The 20228-nt window shown below is 47.0% G+C and overlaps 5 non-coding genes across 5 annotated transcripts; all 5 read left to right on the forward strand.

The window, feature by feature from the left end:
- The first annotated feature begins 3212 nt into the window (after positions 1–3212).
- trnag-ucc (transfer RNA glycine (anticodon UCC)) lies at positions 3213–3284 on the forward strand. Its single transcript has one exon. It is a non-coding gene; the product is annotated as a tRNA-Gly (tRNA).
- Positions 3285–6903: 3619 nt separating this feature from the next.
- trnag-ucc (transfer RNA glycine (anticodon UCC)) lies at positions 6904–6975 on the forward strand. Its single transcript has one exon. It is a non-coding gene; the product is annotated as a tRNA-Gly (tRNA).
- Positions 6976–10596: 3621 nt separating this feature from the next.
- On the forward strand, positions 10597–10668 carry trnag-ucc (transfer RNA glycine (anticodon UCC)). The gene has a single exon. It is a non-coding gene; the product is annotated as a tRNA-Gly (tRNA).
- Positions 10669–14292: 3624 nt separating this feature from the next.
- trnag-ucc (transfer RNA glycine (anticodon UCC)) lies at positions 14293–14364 on the forward strand. The gene has a single exon. It is a non-coding gene; the product is annotated as a tRNA-Gly (tRNA).
- A 3600-nt stretch (positions 14365–17964) lies between these two features.
- On the forward strand, positions 17965–18036 carry trnag-ucc (transfer RNA glycine (anticodon UCC)). Its single transcript has one exon. It is a non-coding gene; the product is annotated as a tRNA-Gly (tRNA).
- Positions 18037–20228: the final 2192 nt, after the last annotated feature.

Raw genomic sequence — 20228 nt, forward strand, 5'->3', positions numbered from 1 at the left:
GATAGAAGTGACCACACAGTGAGTGAAAGTTTAATCCAGGATAAAGTTAAAAATCACACAACACCAGATTACAGTCCAACAGCTTTACTTGGAAGCACTAGTTTTAGGAGTGCTCCGAAAGCTACTTGGACGATAACCTGGTATTGTGTGATTTTGAACTTTGTCCTCCCCAGTCCACCACAGGCTCCTCCACGTCATCATCCGATATAGTCATCATGGATTTGTTAAGGGAAGGTAGTGTCTGATGAAGGTGACTGATTTTCTTTGAAGGATAAAGAATGGATGGAGTGTATCCGATGTAGATCAACCTGATGATAAGAAGGACCATAAGACGCAGTATTTATAGCAAAAGGATTACAGTTTAATGCAGCTGAAATGATATATTAAACACATTTAGGTTAAGCCTTTCATCTTTTATAATGGGTTTACTAGTTTCCGTTCTTTAATATAAGAACCTCAGAACCTTTTCAAAGTTACGTTGTCGAGATAACTTCAGGTTGTCTAACAAGAGATGCCATCTCAGCTCAGACAATGCATTAAAGGTGTGAGGTTAAAGTCTGTCTGTGTCCCAATCTTGAGTCAGACTGGTTCTAGCCTCCCAGTCGGAGAGCACTTCAGCGCTCTGTGCCTTTCGGTCTCGGACCCCTGGGTGACAATCCTGCAAGGCAGACTATGGGACAGCCAACAATGCAAAGTGGCCAAGCAGAGGCTGATAGTCAAGTTCGGTACCCATGGGGATGACTTTAACTGGGCACTTTGGTTCATGTCACACGACACGTGACAACACTGCACTGTATACTATTTCACGGACACTACACAAGTACACGCACACACACAAAAGCACACTCCTACCGACCCACACACACATGCATACCCTCTCTCAAACACAAGCTCTCTCTCATAAACTCACTCAAACACTTCCACATTCACAGCCACTCACGCACATTCTCACAAATTGATACCCCAGTACACTCACACACATGCACCTACACACACTCTCACACACCCGCATATCCCTACATGCATACACGCACACACAGACACACACACACACAGCCACACACACCCACACATGCACCCACACACACACACATGCATGCACCCACACACGCAGACACACACACACACACAGGACACACACCCACACATGCACCCACACACACACGCATGCACCCACACACGCAGACACACACACACACACACATATACACACACACACACACACACAGTCCCCCCCGCCCCCCCCCACACACACTGATTCCGGGTTCTCACGACTCTCAGCTGGAGACTATCATTGCCTGCAGACACGAACTTCATTCCCCCACGACACCATGAAGGGTAACACTTGCTCATGCCCTTACACTGCCGTCTGTGCCCTCCCTTGACACCGTCCTTTCCATCTTGCCCACCGCCCCTCCATGAGGTTCTCCCTCCTTCCTGCGCAGGTTTGCTCTGACAATGTCAATTTCACGTCCTTTGTCAATTTCACTTCCTATGTCAATTTCACCGCACTACGTTTTCTTTTTCCCCTCACGAACCGGGATCACCCTACGCTGTGCTTGCTGACCCCACCCCCTACGTTTGCCTTCCCGGATAGCGCTTTGTGTTTCGTTGGACCCGCAGGAGTAGCTGCGGACGTTCTGCTTAAACCTGAGCGGATAACACTGTTCTGCTCGGAGACAGGGAGGTCTGTAGATGCTGGAGCCCGAAACAGCGATTTCCCTGCTGTGCGTTTCCAGCAACACACTCTCGACACTGTTCTGCCACGACCCTGTCTCGGTTGCACACAATCCCATTCATCATAAAGGCGCCACGGCATCCCAAGGACTTGGGACCCATGGGAACTAAATGATGACAGCGGCCTCAGCACTCTGCACCCCCTGACCTTGGAAAGCCCATTTTGGTTCAGGTTACCTATCTAGGGTAGGGAGGGTTTTGCGTGCACTGCCTTCCCACATCAATGGAAGCGACCTTCACTAAACAGCTGCCCATGACTACCCCTTGCTGTGAAGTTAAACATCACACAACACCAGGTTATAGTCCAACAGATTTAATTGGAAGCTCTAGATTTCGGACAACCACCTGATGAAGGAGCAGCGCTCCGAAAGCTAGTGCTTCCAATTAAACCTGTTGGTCTATAACCTGGTGTTGTGTCATTTTTAACTTTCTATACCCCAGTCCAACACTGGCATCTCCAAATCATGCCCTCCTCTGAAAACCCCTTACTGCTGACTGACACCTCCCCCTCTTCTACAAAGTAAAAGAGAAACCTGCAAATCTATCAACGGGATCGAACTTCAAATTAATACATATTCCTCGAGAGGGTTCTGCTTCCCGAACTGTTACCCGGAATTCCCTCCTCTCCACAATTACTGCAGCGTGGCCTCAGTCTAATGGTTCCTCTGTTTTTGCCGTTTTTGTTTTCTAAGAAAACTCTTGAGAAGTTTTAGAAACTGAAAGAACTGCAGAATTATGTGGGGCATGGATAGGATAAATAGACAAAGTCTTTTCCCTGGGGTCGGGGAGTCCAGAACTAGAGGGCATAGGTTTAGTGTGAGAGGCGAAAGATATAAAAGCGACCAAAGGGTCAACGCTTTCATCCAGAGGGTGGTACGTGTGTGGAATGAGCTGCCAGAGGAAGTGGCGGAGGCTGGTACAATTGCAACATTTTCCAGGCATTTGGATGGGTATATGAATAGGAAGGGTTTGGAAGGATATGGGCCGGGTGCTGGCAGGTGGGATTAGATTGGGTTGGGATATCTGGTCGGCATGGGCAGGTTGGACCGAAGGGTCTGTTTCCGAGCTGTACATCTCTATCTCGATGACTATGTCTACGCTGTAAATCAGAAACCAAACCCGAAGTCGGTGGTAAAGCTGTATGAAGAGAAATCAGAGTTCACGTTTCGGTCCGGTGAACCTTTCTGAGAACTTGACAAGTTTTAATTGTGTGATCGTTCCAGGGTTGCCCTGGGATTTTCGTGCTATTTCTGTTATTGATTGATTTCAGATGATGAGAAATCCGAAATGCTGCTTTGTGTGTATTAAAAAGTGAGGCGGGGCATCAGGAGACCGATCCACTCAGTAAAACTCGGTCTTTGATGACTTCTCAATTCTAATATTTCACTGCAAAATTTCCAACAAAACAACAACGAAATTTCGAGTCAAGAACTATTATGGCACATCAGCTGATTTCTAGAGCGCTTCAGCCTGTAGCGATCGTGGTATAGTGGTGAGCATAGCTGCCTTCCAAGCAGTTGACCCGGGTTCGATTCCCGGCCATCGCAAGCAGTGCATTTTAACACCACTCCACAACCAAAAGAGCCGATCGATTCAGTGGGAATGTAACACCTCCGTCTGCACATCACATTGAGTCTGCCAGACCTCTGGAGTGCAGACACAACTTTGAAGTTGAGGATGTCCCCAGGAGGATTAAGGAGTCAAGTCGAGCACGGTTCAAAGAAACACGAGTCATGGCAGAATTCCTTGGTTTTCCATCTTATTTCGAAAGAAATGTTTCCGGATTTCACTCATTTCAACATTACTCTCATTTTGTTTTTTGTGAACTACAGCCTAATATCAAGTGAAATGTGGGTGGACAGTTCACAAATATCCAAACAACGTTATTTCTCATATCGAATCGGTAATGTTATTGTTTTAGGTGCAGGTCAGAAATAGGAGGAGTGGACACCAGCTGCTTTTATATTTCCAGTATGAGAAAATGATTCGATAAAACTCTGAGAGATGATAGAAGTGACCACACAGTGAGTGAAAGTTTAATCCAGGATAAAGTTAAAAATCACACAACACCAGATTACAGTCCAACAGCTTTACTTGGAAGCACTAGTTTTAGGAGTGCTCCGAAAGCTACTTGGACGATAACCTGGTATTGTGTGATTTTGAACTTTGTCCTCCCCAGTCCACCACAGGCTCCTCCACGTCATCATCCGATATAGTCATCATGGATTTGTTAAGGGAAGGTAGTGTCTGATGAAGGTGACTGATTTTCTTTGAAGGATAAAGAATGGATGGAGTGTATCCGATGTAGATCAACCTGATGATAAGAAGGACCATAAGACGCAGTATTTACAGCAAAAGGATTACAGTTTAATGCAGCTGAAATGATATATTAAACACATTTAGGTTAAGCCTTTCATCTTTTATAATGGGTTTACTAGTTTCCGTTCATTAATATAAGAACCTCAGAACCTTTTCAAAGTTACGTTGTCGAGATAACTTCAGGTTGTCTAACAAGAGATGCCATCTCAGCTCAGACAATGCATTAAAGGTGTGAGGTTAAAGTCTGTCTGTGTCCCAATCTTGAGTCAGACTGGTTCTAGCCTCCCAGTCGGAGAGCACTTCAGCGCTCTGTGCCTTTCGGTCTCGGACCCCTGGGTGACAATCCTCCAAGGCACACTATGGGACAGCCAACAATGCAAAGTGGCCAAGCAGAGGCTGATAGTCAAGTTCGGTACCCATGGGGATGACTTTAACTGGGCACTTTGGTTCATGTCACACGACACGTGACAACACTGCACTGTATACTATTTCACGGACACTACACAAGTACACGCACACACACAAAAGCACACTCCTACCGACCCACACACACATGCATACCCTCTCTCAAACACAAGCTCTTTCTCATAAACTCACTCAAACACTTCCACATTCACAGCCACTCACGCACATTCTCACAAATTGATACCCCAGTACACTCACACACATGCACCTACACACACTCTCACACACCCGCATATCCCTACATGCATACACACACACACAGACACACACACACACAGCCACACACACCCACACATGCACCCACACACACACACATGCAGCCACACACACACGCATGCACCCACACACGCAGACACACACACACACACACACACACATATACACACACACACACACACAGTCCCCCCCGCCCCCCCCACACACACTGATTCCGGGTTCTCACGACTCTCAGCTGGAGACTATCATTGCCTGCAGACCCGACCTTCATCCCCCCACGACACCATGAAGGGTAACACTTGCTCATGCCCTTACACTGCCGTCTGTGCCCTCCCTTGACCCCGTCCTTTCCATCTTGCCCACCGCCCCTCCATGACGCTCTCCCTCCTTCCTGCGCAGGTTTGCTCTGACAATGTCAATTTCACGTCCTTTGTCAATTTCACTTCCTATGTTAATTTCACCGCACTACGTTTTCTTTTTCCCCTCACGAACCGGGATCACCCTACGCTGTGCTTGCTGACCCCACCCCCTACGTTTGCCTTCCCGGATAGCGCTTTGTGTTTCGTTGGACCCGCAGGAGTAGCTGCGGACGTTCTGCTTAAACCTGAGCGGATAACACTGTTCTGCTCGGAGACAGGGAGGTCTGTAGATGCTGGAGCCCGAAACATCGATTTCCCTGCTGTGCGTTTCCAGCAACACACTCTCGACACTGTTCTGCCACGACCCTGTCTCGGTTGCACACAATCCCATTCATCATTAAGGCGCCACGGCATCCCAAGGACTTGGGACCCATGGGAACTAAATGATGACAGCGGCCTCAGCACTCTGCACCCCCTGACCTTGGAAAGCCCATCTTGGTTCAGGTTACCTATCTAGGGCAGGGAGGGTTTTGCGTGCACTGCCTTCCCACATCAGTGGAAGCGACCTTCACTAAACAGCTGCCCATGACTACCCCTTGCTGTGAAGTTAAACATCACACAACACCAGGTTATAGTCCAACAGATTTAATTGGAAGCTCTAGATTTCGGACAACCACCTGATGAAGGAGCAGCGCTCCGAAAGCTAGTGCTTCCAATTAAACCTGTTGGTCTATAACCTGGTGTTGTGTGATTTTTAACTTTCTATACCCCAGTCCAACACTGGCATCTCCAAATCATGCCCTCCTGTGAAAACCCCTTACTGCTGACTGACACCTCCCCCTCTTCTACAAAGTAAAAGAGAAACCTGCAAATCTATCAACGGGATCGAACTTCAAATTAATACATATTCCTCGAGAGGGTTCTGCTTCCCGAACTGTTACCCGGAATTCCCTCCTCTCCACAATTACTGTAGCGTGGCCTCAGTCTAATGGTTCCTCTGTTTTTGCCGTTTTTGTTTTCTAAGAAAACTCTTGAGAAGTTTTAGAAACTGAAAGAACTGCAGAATTATGTGGGGCATGGATAGGATAAATAGACAAAGTCTTTTCCCTGGGGTCGGGGAGTCCAGAACTAGAGGGCATAGGTTTAGTGTGAGAGGCGAAAGATATAAAAGCGACCAAAGGGTCAACGCTTTCATCCAGAGGGTGGTACGTGTGTGGAATGAGCTGCCAGAGGAAGTGGCGGAGGCTGGTACAATTGCAACATTTTCCAGGCATTTGGATGGGTATATGAATAGGAAGGGTTTGGAAGGATATGGGCCGGGTGCTGGCAGGTGGGACTAGATTGGGTTGGGATATCTGGTCGGCATGGGCAGGTTGGACCGAAGGGTCTGTTTCCGAGCTGTACATCTCTATCTCGATGACTATGTCTACGCTGTAAATCAGAAACCAAACCCGAAGTCGGTGGTAAAGCTGTATGAAGAGAAATCAGAGTTCACGTTTCGGTCCGGTGAACCTTTCTGAGAACTTGACAAGTTTTAATTGTGTGATCGTTCCAGGGTTGCCCTGGGATTTTCGTGCTATTTCTGTTATTGATTGATTTCAGATGATGAGAAATCCGAAATGCTGCTTTGTGTGTATTAAAAAGTGAGGCGGGGCATCAGGAGACCGATCCACTCAGTAAAACTCGGTCTTTGATGACTTCTCAATTCTAATATTTCACTGCAAAATTTCCAACAAAACAACAACGAAATTTCGAGTCAAGAACTATTATGGCACATCAGCTGATTTCTAGAGCGTTTCTGGCTGTAGCGATGGTGGTATAGTGGTGAGCATAGCTGCCTTCCAAGCAGTTTACCCGGGTTCGATTCCCGGCCATCGCAAGCAGTGCATTTTAACACCACTCCACAACCAAAAGAGCCGATCGATTCAGTGGGAATGAAACACCTCCGTCTGCACATCACATTGAGTCTGCCAGACCTCTGGAGTGCAGACACAACTTTGAAGTTGAGGATGTCCCGAGGAGGATTAAGGAGTCAAGTCGAGCACGGTTCAAAGAAACACGAGTCATGGCAGAATTCCTTGGTTTTCCATCTTATTTCGAAAGAAATGTTTCCGGATTTCACTCATTTCAACATTACTCTCATTTTGTTTTTTGTGAACTACAGCCTAATATCAAGTGAAATGTGGGTGGACAGTTCACAAATATCCAAACAACGTTATTTCTCATATCGAATCGGTAATGTTATTGTTTTAGGTGCAGGTCAGAAATAGGAGGAGTGGACACCAGCTGCTTTTATATTTCCAGTATGAGAAAATGATTCGATAAAACTCTGAGAGATGATAGAAGTGACCACACAGTGAGTGAAAGTTTAATCCAGGATAAAGTTAAAAATCACACAACACCAGATTACAGTCCAACAGCTTTACTTGGAAGCACTAGTTTTAGGAGTGCTCCGAAAGCTACTTGGACGATAACCTGGTATTGTGTGATTTTGAACTTTGTCCTCCCCAGTCCACCACAGGCTCCTCCACGTCATCATCCGATATAGTCATCATGGATTTGTTAAGGGAAGGTAGTGTCTGATGAAGGTGACTGATTTTCTTTGAAGGATAAAGAATGGATGGAGTGTATCCGATGTAGATCAACCTGATGATAAGAAGGACCATAAGACGCAGTATTTATAGCAAAAGGATTACAGTTTAATGAAGCTGAAATGATATATTAAACACATTTAGGTTAAGCCTTTCATCTTTTATAATGGGTTTACTAGTTTCCGTTCTTTAATATAAGAACCTCAGAACCTTTTCAAAGTTACGTTGTCGAGATAACTTCAGGTTGTCTAACAAGAGATGCCATCTCAGCTCAGACAATGCATTAAAGGTGTGAGGTTAAAGTCTGTCTGTGTCCCAATCTTGAGTCAGACTGGTTCTAGCCTCCCAGTCGGAGAGCACTTCAGCGCTCTGTGCCTTTCGGTCTCGGACCCCTGGGTGACAATCCTCCAAGGCAGACTATGGGACAGCCAACAATGCAAAGTGGCCAAGCAGAGGCTGATAGTCAAGTTCGGTACCCATGGGGATGACTTTAACTGGGCACTTTGGTTCATGTCACACGACACGTGACAACACTGCACTGTATACTATTTCACGGACACTACACAAGTACACGCACACACACAAAAGCACACTCCTACCGAACCACACACACATGCATACCCTCTCTCAAACACAAGCTCTCTCTCATAAACTCACTCAAACACTTCCACATTCACAGCCACTCACGCACATTCTCACAAATTGATACCCCAGTACACTCACACACATGCACCTACACACACTCTCACACACCCGCATATCCCTACATGCATACACACACACACAGACACACACACACACAGCCACACACACCCACACATGCACCCACACACACACACATGCAGCCACACACACACGCATGCACCCACACACGCAGACACACACACACACACACACACACACATATACACACACACACACACACAGTCCCCCCCGCACCCCCCACACACACTGATTCCGGGTTCTCACGACTCTCAGCTGGAGACTATCATTGCCTGCAGACCCGACTTTCATCCCCCCACGACACCATGAAGGGTAACACTTGCTCATGCCCTTACACTGCCGTCTGTGCCCTCCCTTGACCCCGTCCTTTCCATCTTGCCCACCGCCCCTCCATGACGCTCTCCCTCCTTCCTGCGCAGGTTTGCTCTGACAATGTCAATTTCACGTCCTTTGTCAATTTCACTTCCTGTGTCAATTTCACCGCACTACGTTTTCTTTTTCCCCTCACGAACCGGGATCACCCTACGCTGTGCTTGCTGACCCCACCCCCTACGTTTGCCTTCCCGGATAGCGCTTTGTGTTTCGTTGGACCCGCAGGAGTAGCTGCGGACGTTCTGCTTAAACCTGAGCGGATAACACTGTTCTGCTCGGAGACAGGGAGGTCTGTAGATGCTGGAGCCCGAAACATCGATTTCCCTGCTGTGCGTTTCCAGCAACACACTCTCGACACTGTTCTGCCACGACCCTGTCTCGGTTGCACACAATCCCATTCATCATTAAGGCGCCACGGCATCCCTAGGACTTGGGACCCATGGGAACTAAATGATGACAGCGGCCTCAGCACTCTGCACCCCCTGACCTTGGAAAGCCCATCTTGGTTCAGGTTACCTATCTAGGGCAGGGAGGGTTTTGCGTGCACTGCCTTCCCACATCAGTGGAAGCGACCTTCACTAAACAGCTGCCCATGACTACCCCTTGCTGTGAAGTTAAACATCACACAACACCAGGTTATAGTCCAACAGATTTAATTGGAAGCTCTAGATTTCGGACAACCACCTGATGAAGGAGCAGCGCTCCGAAAGCTAGTGCTTCCAATTAAACCTGTTGGTCTGTAACCTGGTGTTGTGTGATTTTTAACTTTCTATACCCCAGTCCAACACTGGCATCTTCAAATCATGCCCTCCTGTGAAAACCCCTTACTGCTGACTGACACCTCCCCCTCTTCTACAAAGTAAAAGAGAAACCTGCAAATCTATCAACGGGATCGAACTTCAAATTAATACATATTCCTCGAGAGGGTTCTGCTTCCCGAACTGTTAGCCGGAATTCCCTCCTCTCCACAATTACTGCAGCGTGGCCTCAGTCTAATGGTTCCTCTGTTTTTGCCGTTTTTGTTTTCTAAGAAAACTCTTGAGAAGTTTTAGAAACTGAAAGAACTGCAGAATTATGTGGGGCATGGATAGGATAAATAGACAAAGTCTTTTCCCTGGGGTCGGGGAGTCCAGAACTAGAGGGCATAGGTTTAGTGTGAGAGGCGAAAGATATAAAAGCGACCAAAGGGTCAACGCTTTCATCCAGAGGGTGGTACGTGTGTGGAATGAGCTGCCAGAGGAAGTGGCGGAGGCTGGTACAATTGCAACATTTTCAAGGCATTTGGATGGGTATATGAATAGGAAGGGTTTGGAAGGATATGGGCCGGGTGCTGGCAGGTGGGACTAGATTGGGTTGGGATATCTGGTCGGCATGGGCAGGTTGGACCGAAGGGTCTGTTTCCGAGCTGTACATCTCTATCTCGATGACTATGTCTACGCTGTAAATCAGAAACCAAACCCGAAGTCGGTGGTAAAGCTGTATGAAGAGAAATCAGAGTTCACGTTTCGGTCCGGTGAACCTTTCTGAGAACTTGACAAGTTTTAATTGTGTGATCGTTCCAGGGTTGCCCTGGGATTTTCGTGCTATTTCTGTTATTGATTGATTTCAGATGATGAGAAATCCGAAATGCTGCTTTGTGTGTATTAAAAAGTGAGGCGGGGCATCAGGAGACCGATCCACTCAGTAAAACTCGGTCTTTGATGACTTCTCAATTCTAATATTTCACTGCAAAATTTCCAACAAAACAACAACGAAATTTCGAGTCAAGAACTATTATGGCACATCAGCTGATTTCTAGAGCGCTTCAGCCTGTAGCGATGGTGGTATAGTGGTGAGCATAGCTGCCTTCCAAGCAGTTGACCCGGGTTCGATTCCCGGCCATCGCAAGCAGTGCATTTTAACACCACTCCACAACCAAAAGAGCCGATCGATTCAGTGGGAATGAAACACCTCCGTCTGCACATCACATTGAGTCTGCCAGACCTCTGGAGTGCAGACACAACTTTGAAGTTGAGGATGTCCCCAGGAGGATTAAGGAGTCAAGTCGAGCACGGTTCAAAGAAACACGAGTCATGGCAGAATTCCTTGGTTTTCCATCTTATTTCGAAAGAAATGTTTCCGGATTTCACTCATTTCAACATTACTCTCATTTTGTTTTTTGTGAACTACAGCCTAATATCAAGTGAAATGTGGGTGGACAGTTCACAAATATCCAAACAACGTTATTTCTCATATCGAATCGGTAATGTTATTGTTTTAGGTGCAGGTCAGATATAGGAGGAGTGGACACCAGCTGCTTTTATATTTCCAGTATGAGAAAATGATTCGATAAAACTCTGAGAGATGATAGAAGTGACCACACAGTGAGTGAAAGTTTAATCCAGGATAAAGTTAAAAATCACACAACACCAGATTACAGTCCAACAGCTTTACTTGGAAGCACTAGTTTTAGGAGTGCTCCGAAAGCTACTTGGACGATAACCTGGTATTGTGTGATTTTGAACTTTGTCCTCCCCAGTCCACCACAGGCTCCTCCACGTCATCATCCGATATAGTCATCATGGATTTGTTAAGGGAAGGTAGTGTCTGATGAAGGTGACTGATTTTCTTTGAAGGATAAAGAATGGATGGAGTGTATCCGATGTAGATCAACCTGATGATAAGAAGGTCCATAAGACGCAGTATTTATAGCAAAAGGATTACAGTTTAATGCAGCTGAAATGATATATTAAACACATTTAGGTTAAGCCTTTCATCTTTTATAATGGGTTTACTAGTTTCCGTTCTTTAATATAAGAACCTCAGAACCTTTTCAAAGTTACGTTGTCGAGATAACTTCAGGTTGTCTAACAAGAGATGCCATCTCAGCTCAGACAATGCATTAAAGGTGTGAGGTTAAAGTCTGTCTGTGTCCCAATCTTGAGTCAGACTGGTTCTAGCCTCCCAGTCGGAGAGCACTTCAGCGCTCTGTGCCTTTCGGTCTCGGACCCCTGGGTGACAATCCTCCAAGGCACACTATGGGACAGCCAACAATGCAAAGTGGCCAAGCAGAGGCTGATAGTCAAGTTCGGTACCCATGGGGATGACTTTAACTGGGCACTTTGGTTCATGTCACACGACACGTGACAACACTGCACTGTATACTATTTCACGGACACTACACAAGTACACGCACACACACAAAAGCACACTCCTACCGACCCACACACACATGCATACCCTCTCTCAAACACAAGCTCTCTCTCATAAACTCACTCAAACACTTCCACATTCACAGCCACTCACGCACATTCTCACAAATTGATACCCCAGTACACTCACACACATGCACCTACACACACTCTCACACACCCGCATATCCCTACATGCATACACACACACACAGACACACACACACACAGCCACACACACCCACACATGCACCCACACACACACACATGCAGCCACACACACACGCATGCACCCACACACGCACACACACACACACACACACACACACATATACACACACACACACACACACAGTCCCCCCCGCCCCCCCCCCCACACACACTGATTCCGGGTTCTCACGACTCTCAGCTGGAGACTATCATTGCCTGCAGACCCGACCTTCATCCCCCCACGACACCATGAAGGGTAACACTTGTTCATGCCCTTACACAGCCGTCTGTGCCCTCCCTTGACACCGTCCTTTCCATCTTGCCCACCGCCCCTCCATGCCTCTCTACCTCCTTCCTGCGCAGGTTTGCTCTGACAATGTCAATTTCACGTCCTTTGTCAATTTCACTTCCTGTGTTAATTTCACCGCACTACGTTTTCTTTTTCCCCTCACGAACCGGGATCACCCTACGCTGTGCTTGCTGACCCCACCCCCTACGTTTGCCTTCCCGGATAGCGCTTTGTGTTTCGTTGGACCCGCAGGAGTAGCTGCGGACGTTCTGCTTAAACCTGAGCGGATAACACTGTTCTGCTCGGAGACAGGGAGGTCTGTAGATGCTGGAGCCCGAAACATCGATTTCCCTGCTGTGCGTTTCCAGCAACACACTCTCGACACTGTTCTGCCACGACCCTGTCTCGGTTGCACACAATCCCATTCATCATTAAGGCGCCACGGCATCCCAAGGACTTGGGACCCATGGGAACTAAATGATGACAGCGGCCTCAGCACTCTGCACCCCCTGACCTTGGAAAGCCCATCTTGGTTCAGGTTACCTATCTAGGGCAGGGAGGGTTTTGCGTGCACTGCCTTCCCACATCAGTGGAAGCGACCTTCACTAAACAGCTGCCCATGACTACCCCTTGCTGTGAAGTTAAACATCACACAACACCAGGTTATAGTCCAACAGATTTAATTGGAAGCTCTAGATTTCGGACAACCACCTGATGAAGGAGCAGCGCTCCGAAAGCTAGTGCTTCCAATTAAACCTGTTGGTCTATAACCTGGTGTTGTGTGATTTTTAAATTTCTATACCCCAGTCCAACACTGGCATCTCCAAATCATGCCCTCCTGTGAAAACCCCTTACTGCTGACTGACACCTCCCCCTCTTCTACAAAGTAAAAGAGAAACCTGCAAATCTATCAACGGGATCGAACTTCAAATTAATACATATTCCTCGAGAGGGTTCTGCTTCCCGAACTGTTACCCGGAATTCCCTCCTCTCCACAATTACTGCAGCGTGGCCTCAGTCTAATGGTTCCTCTGTTTTTGCCGTTTTTGTTTTCTAAGAAAACTCTTGAGAAGTTTTAGAAACTGAAAGAACTGCAGAATTATGTGGGGCATGGATAGGATAAATAGACAAAGTCTTTTCCCTGGGGTCGGGGAGTCCAGAACTAGAGGGCATAGGTTTAGTGTGAGAGGCGAAAGATATAAAAGCGACCAAAGGGTCAACGCTTTCATCCAGAGGGTGGTACGTGTGTGGAATGAGCTGCCAGAGGAAGTGGCGGAGGCTGGTACAATTGCAACATTTTCCAGGCATTTGGATGGGTATATGAATAGGAAGGGTTTGGAAGGATATGGGCCGGGTGCTGGCAGGTGGGACTAGATTGGGTTGGGATATCTGGTCGGCATGGGCAGGTTGGACCGAAGGGTCTGTTTCCGAGCTGTACATCTCTATCTCGATGACTATGTCTACGCTGTAAATCAGAAACCAAACCCGAAGTCGGTGGTAAAGCTGTATGAAGAGAAATCAGAGTTCACGTTTCGGTCCGGTGAACCTTTCTGAGAACTTGACAAGTTTTAATTGTGTGATCGTTCCAGGGTTGCCCTGGGATTTTCGTGCTATTTCTGTTATTGATTGATTTCAGATGATGAGAAATCCGAAATGCTGCTTTGTGTGTATTAAAAAGTGAGGCGGGGCATCAGGAGACCGATCCACTCAGTAAAACTCGGTCTTTGATGACTTCTCAATTCTAATATTTCACTGCAAAATTTCCAACAAAACAACAACGAAATTTCGAGTCAAGAACTATTATGGCACATCAGCTGATTTCTAGAGCGCTTCAGCCTGTAGCGATGGTGGTATAGTGGTGAGCATAGCTGCCTTCCAAGCAGTTGACCCGGGTTCGATTCCCGGCCATCGCAAGCAGTGCATTTTAACACCACTCCACAACCAAAAGAGCCGATCGATTCAGTGGGAATGAAACACCTCCGTCTGCACATCACATTGAGTCTGCCAGACCTCTGGAGTGCAGACACAACTTTGAAGTTGAGGATGTCCCGAGGAGGATTAAGGAGTCAAGTCGAGCACGGTTCAAAGAAACACGAGTCATGGCAGAATTCCTTGGTTTTCCATCTTATTTCGAAAGAAATGTTTCCGGATTTCACTCATTTCAACATTACTCTCATTTTGTTTTTTGTGAACTACAGCCTAATATCAAGTGAAATGTGGGTGGACAGTTCACAAATATCCAAACAACGTTATTTCTCATATCGAATCGGTAATGTTATTGTTTTAGGTGCAGGTCAGATATAGGAGGAGTGGACACCAGCTGCTTTTATATTTCCAGTATGAGAAAATGATTCGATAAAACTCTGAGAGATGATAGAAGTGACCACACAGTGAGTGAAAGTTTAATCCAGGATAAAGTTAAAAATCACACAACACCAGATTACAGTCCAACAGCTTTACTTGGAAGCACTAGTTTTAGGAGTGCTCCGAAAGCTACTTGGACGATAACCTGGTATTGTGTGATTTTGAACTTTGTCCTCCCCAGTCCACCACAGACTCCTCCACGTCATCATCCGATATAGTCATCATGGATTTGTTAAGGGAAGGTAGTGTCTGATGAAGGTGACTGATTTTCTTTGAAGGATAAAGAATGGATGGAGTGTATCCGATGTAGATCAACCTGATGATAAGAAGGACCATAAGACGCAGTATTTATAGCAAAAGGATTACAGTTTAATGAAGCTGAAATGATATATTAAACACATTTAGGTTAAGCCTTTCATCTTTTATAATGGGTTTACTAGTTTCCGTTCTTTAATATAAGAACCTCAGAACCTTTTCAAAGTTACGTTGTCGAGATAACTTCAGGTTGTCTAACAAGAGATGCCATCTCAGCTCAGACAATGCATTAAAGGTGTGAGGTTGAAGTCTGTCTGTGTCCCAATCTTGAGTCAGACTGGTTCTAGCCTCCCAGTCGGAGAGCACTTCAGCGCTCTGTGCCTTTCGGTCTCGGACCCCTGGGTGACAATCCTCCAAGGCACACTATGGGACAGCCAACAATGCAAAGTGGCCAAGCAGAGGCTGATAGTCAAGTTCGGTACCCATGGGGATGACTTTAACTGGGCACTTTGGTTCATGTCACACGACACGTGACAACACTGCACTGTATACTATTTCACGGACACTACACAAGTACACGCACACACACAAAAGCACACTCCTACCGACCCACACACACATGCATACCCTCTCTCAAACACAAGCTCTCTCTCATAAACTCACTCAAACACTTCCACATTCACAGCCACTCACGCACATTCTCACAAATTGATACCCCAGTACACTCACACACATGCACCTACACACACTCTCACACACCCGCATATCCCTACATGCATACACACACACACAGACACACACACACACACAGCCACACACACCCACACATGCACCCACACACACACACATGCAGCCACACACACACGCATGCACCCACACACGCAGACACACACACACACACACACACATATACACACACACACACACACACAGTCCCCCCCGCCCCCCCCCCACACACACTGATTCCGGGTTCTCACGACTCTCAGCTGGAGACTATCATTGCCTGCAGACCCGACCTTCATCCCCCCACGACACCATGAAGGGTAACACTTGTTCATGCCCTTACACAGCCGTCTGTGCCCTCCCTTGACACCGTCCTTTCCATCTTGCCCACCGCCCCTCCATGCCTCTCTACCTCCTTCCTGCGCAGGTTTGCTCTGACAATGTCAATTTCACGTCCTTTGTCAATTTCACTTCCTATGTTAATTTCACCGCACTACGTTTTCTTTTTCCCCTCACGAACCGGGATCACCCTACGCTGTGCTTGCTGACCCCACCCCCTACGTTTGCCTTCCCGGATAGCGCTTTGTGTTTCGTTGGACCTGCTTAAACCTGAGCGGATAACACTGTTCTGCTCGGAGACAGGGAGGTCTGTAGATGCTGGAGCCCGAAACATCGATTTCCCTGCTGTGCGTTTCCAGCAACACACTCTCGACACTGTTCTGCCACGACCCTGTCTCGGTTGCACACAATCCCATTCATCATTAAGGCGCCACGGCATCCCAAGGACTTGGGACCCATGGGAACTAAATGATGACAGCGGCCTCAGCACTCTGCACCCCCTGACCTTGGAAAGCCCATCTTGGTTCAGGTTACCTATCTAGGGCAGGGAGGGTTTTGCGTGCACTGCCTTCCCACATCAGTGGAAGCGACCTTCACTAAACAGCTGCCCATGACTACCCCTTGCTGTGAAGTTAAACATCACACAACACCAGGTTATAGTCCAACAGATTTAATTGGAAGCTCTAGATTTCGGACAACCACCTGATGAAGGAGCAGCGCTCCGAAAGCTAGTGCTTCCAATTAAACCTGTTGGTCTATAACCTGGTGTTGTGTGATTTTTAACTTTCTATACCCCAGTCCAACACTGGCATCTCCAAATCATGCCCTCCTGTGAAAACCCCTTACTGCTGACTGACACCTCCCCCTCTTCTACAAAGTAAAAGAGAAACCTGCAAATCTATCAACGGGATCGAACTTCAAATTAATACATATTCCTCGAGAGGGTTCTGCTTCCCGAACTGTTACCCGGAATTCCCTCCTCTCCACAATTACTGCAGCGTGGCCTCAGTCTAATGGTTCCTCTGTTTTTGCCGTTTTTGTTTTCTAAGAAAACTCTTGAGAAGTTTTAGAAACTGAAAGAACTGCAGAATTATGTGGGGCATGGATAGGATAAATAGACAAAGTCTTTTCCCTGGGGTCGGGGAGTCCAGAACTAGAGGGCATAGGTTTAGTGTGAGAGGCGAAAGATATAAAAGCGACCAAAGGGTCAACGCTTTCATCCAGAGGGTGGTACGTGTGTGGAATGAGCTGCCAGAGGAAGTGGCGGAGGCTGGTACAATTGCAACATTTTCCAGGCATTTGGATGGGTATATGAATAGGAAGGGTTTGGAAGGATATGGGCCGGGTGCTGGCAGGTGGGACTAGATTGGGTTGGGATATCTGGTCGGCATGGGCAGGTTGGACCGAAGGGTCTGTTTCCGAGCTGTACATCTCTATCTCGATGACTATGTCTACGCTGTAAATCAGAAACCAAACCCGAAGTCGGTGGTAAAGCTGTATGAAGAGAAATCAGAGTTCACGTTTCGGTCCGGTGAACCTTTCTGAGAACTTGACAAGTTTTAATTGTGTGATCGTTCCAGGGTTGCCCTGGGATTTTCGTGCTATTTCTGTTATTGATTGATTTCAGATGATGAGAAATCCGAAATGCTGCTTTGTGTGTATTAAAAAGTGAGGCGGGGCATCAGGAGACCGATCCACTCAGTAAAACTCGGTCTTTGATGACTTCTCAATTCTAATATTTCACTGCAAAATTTCCAACAAAACAACAACGAAATTTCGAGTCAAGAACTATTATGGCACATCAGCTGATTTCTAGAGCGCTTCAGCCTGTAGCGATGGTGGTATAGTGGTGAGCATAGCTGCCTTCCAAGCAGTTGACCCGGGTTCGATTCCCGGCCATCGCAAGCAGTGCATTTTAACACCACTCCACAACCAAAAGAGCCGATCGATTCAGTGGGAATGAAACACCTCCGTCTGCACATCACATTGAGTCTGCCAGACCTCTGGAGTGCAGACACAACTTTGAAGTTGAGGATGTCCCGAGGAGGATTAAGGAGTCAAGTCGAGCACGGTTCAAAGAAACACGAGTCATGGCAGAATTCCTTGGTTTTCCATCTTATTTCGAAAGAAATGTTTCCGGATTTCACTCATTTCAACATTACTCTCATTTTGTTTTTTGTGAACTACAGCCTAATATCAAGTGAAATGTGGGTGGACAGTTCACAAATATCCAAACAACGTTATTTCTCATATCGAATCGGTAATGTTATTGTTTTAGGTGCAGGTCAGATATAGGAGGAGTGGACACCAGCTGCTTTTATATTTCCAGTATGAGAAAATGATTCGATAAAACTCTGAGAGATGATAGAAGTGACCACACAGTGAGTGAAAGTTTAATCCAGGATAAAGTTAAAAATCACACAACACCAGATTACAGTCCAACAGCTTTACTTGGAAGCACTAGTTTTAGGAGTGCTCCGAAAGCTACTTGGACGATAACCTGGTATTGTGTGATTTTGAACTTTGTCCTCCCCAGTCCACCACAGACTCCTCCACGTCATCATCCGATATAGTCATCATGGATTTGTTAAGGGAAGGTAGTGTCTGATGAAGGTGACTGATTTTCTTTGAAGGATAAAGAATGGATGGAGTGTATCCGATGTAGATCAACCTGATGATAAGAAGGACCATAAGACGCAGTATTTATAGCAAAAGGATTACAGTTTAATGAAGCTGAAATGATATATTAAACACATTTAGGTTAAGCCTTTCATCTTTTATAATGGGTTTACTAGTTTCCGTTCTTTAATATAAGAACCTCAGAACCTTTTCAAAGTTACGTTGTCGAGATAACTTCAGGTTGTCTAACAAGAGATGCCATCTCAGCTCAGACAATGCATTAAAGGTGTGAGGTTGAAGTCTGTCTGTGTCCCAATCTTGAGTCAGACTGGTTCTAGCCTCCCAGTCGGAGAGCACTTCAGCGCTCTGTGCCTTTCGGTCTCGGACCCCTGGGTGACAATCCTCCAAGGCACACTATGGGACAGCCAACAATGCAAAGTGGCCAAGCAGAGGCTGATAGTCAAGTTCGGTACCCATGGGGATGACTTTAACTGGGCACTTTGGTTCATGTCACACGACACGTGACAACACTGCACTGTATACTATTTCACGGACACTACACAAGTACACGCACACACACAAAAGCACACTCCTACCGAACCACACACACATGCATACCCTCTCTCAAACACAAGCTCTCTCTCATAAACTCACTCAAACACTTCCACATTCACAGCCACTCACGCACATTCTCACAAATTGATACCCCAGTACACTCACACACATGCACCTACACACACTCTTACACACCCGCATATCCCTACATGCATACACACACACACAGACACACACACACACAGCCACACACACCCACACATGCACCCACACACACACACATGCAGCCACACACACACGCATGCACCCACACACGCAGACACACACACACACACACACACACATATACACACACACACACACACACACAGTCCCCCCCGCACCCCCCACACACACTGATTCCGGGTTCTCACGACTCTCAGCTGGAGACTATCATTGCCTGCAGACCCGACTTTCATCCCCCCACGACACCATGAAGGGTAACACTTGCTCATGCCCTTACACTGCCGTCTGTGCCCTCCCTTGACCCCGTCCTTTCCATCTTGCCCACCGCCCCTCCATGACGCTCTCCCTCCTTCCTGCGCAGGTTTGCTCTGACAATGTCAATTTCACGTCCTTTGTCAATTTCACTTCCTGTGTCAATTTCACCGCACTACGTTTTCTTTTTCCCCTCACGAACCGGGATCACCCTACGCTGTGCTTGCTGACCCCACCCCCTACGTTTGCCTTCCCGGATAGCGCTTTGTGTTTCGTTGGACCCGCAGGAGTAGCTGCGGACGTTCTGCTTAAACCTGAGCGGATAACACTGTTCTGCTCGGAGACAGGGAGGTCTGTAGATGCTGGAGCCCGAAACATCGATTTCCCTGCTGTGCGTTTCCAGCAACACACTCTCGACACTGTTCTGCCACGACCCTGTCTCGGT

The sequence above is a fragment of the Chiloscyllium punctatum genome, chromosome 15 (assembly GCF_047496795.1).
Source record: "Chiloscyllium punctatum isolate Juve2018m chromosome 15, sChiPun1.3, whole genome shotgun sequence".
Classification (NCBI taxonomy): Eukaryota; Metazoa; Chordata; class Chondrichthyes; order Orectolobiformes; family Hemiscylliidae; genus Chiloscyllium; species Chiloscyllium punctatum.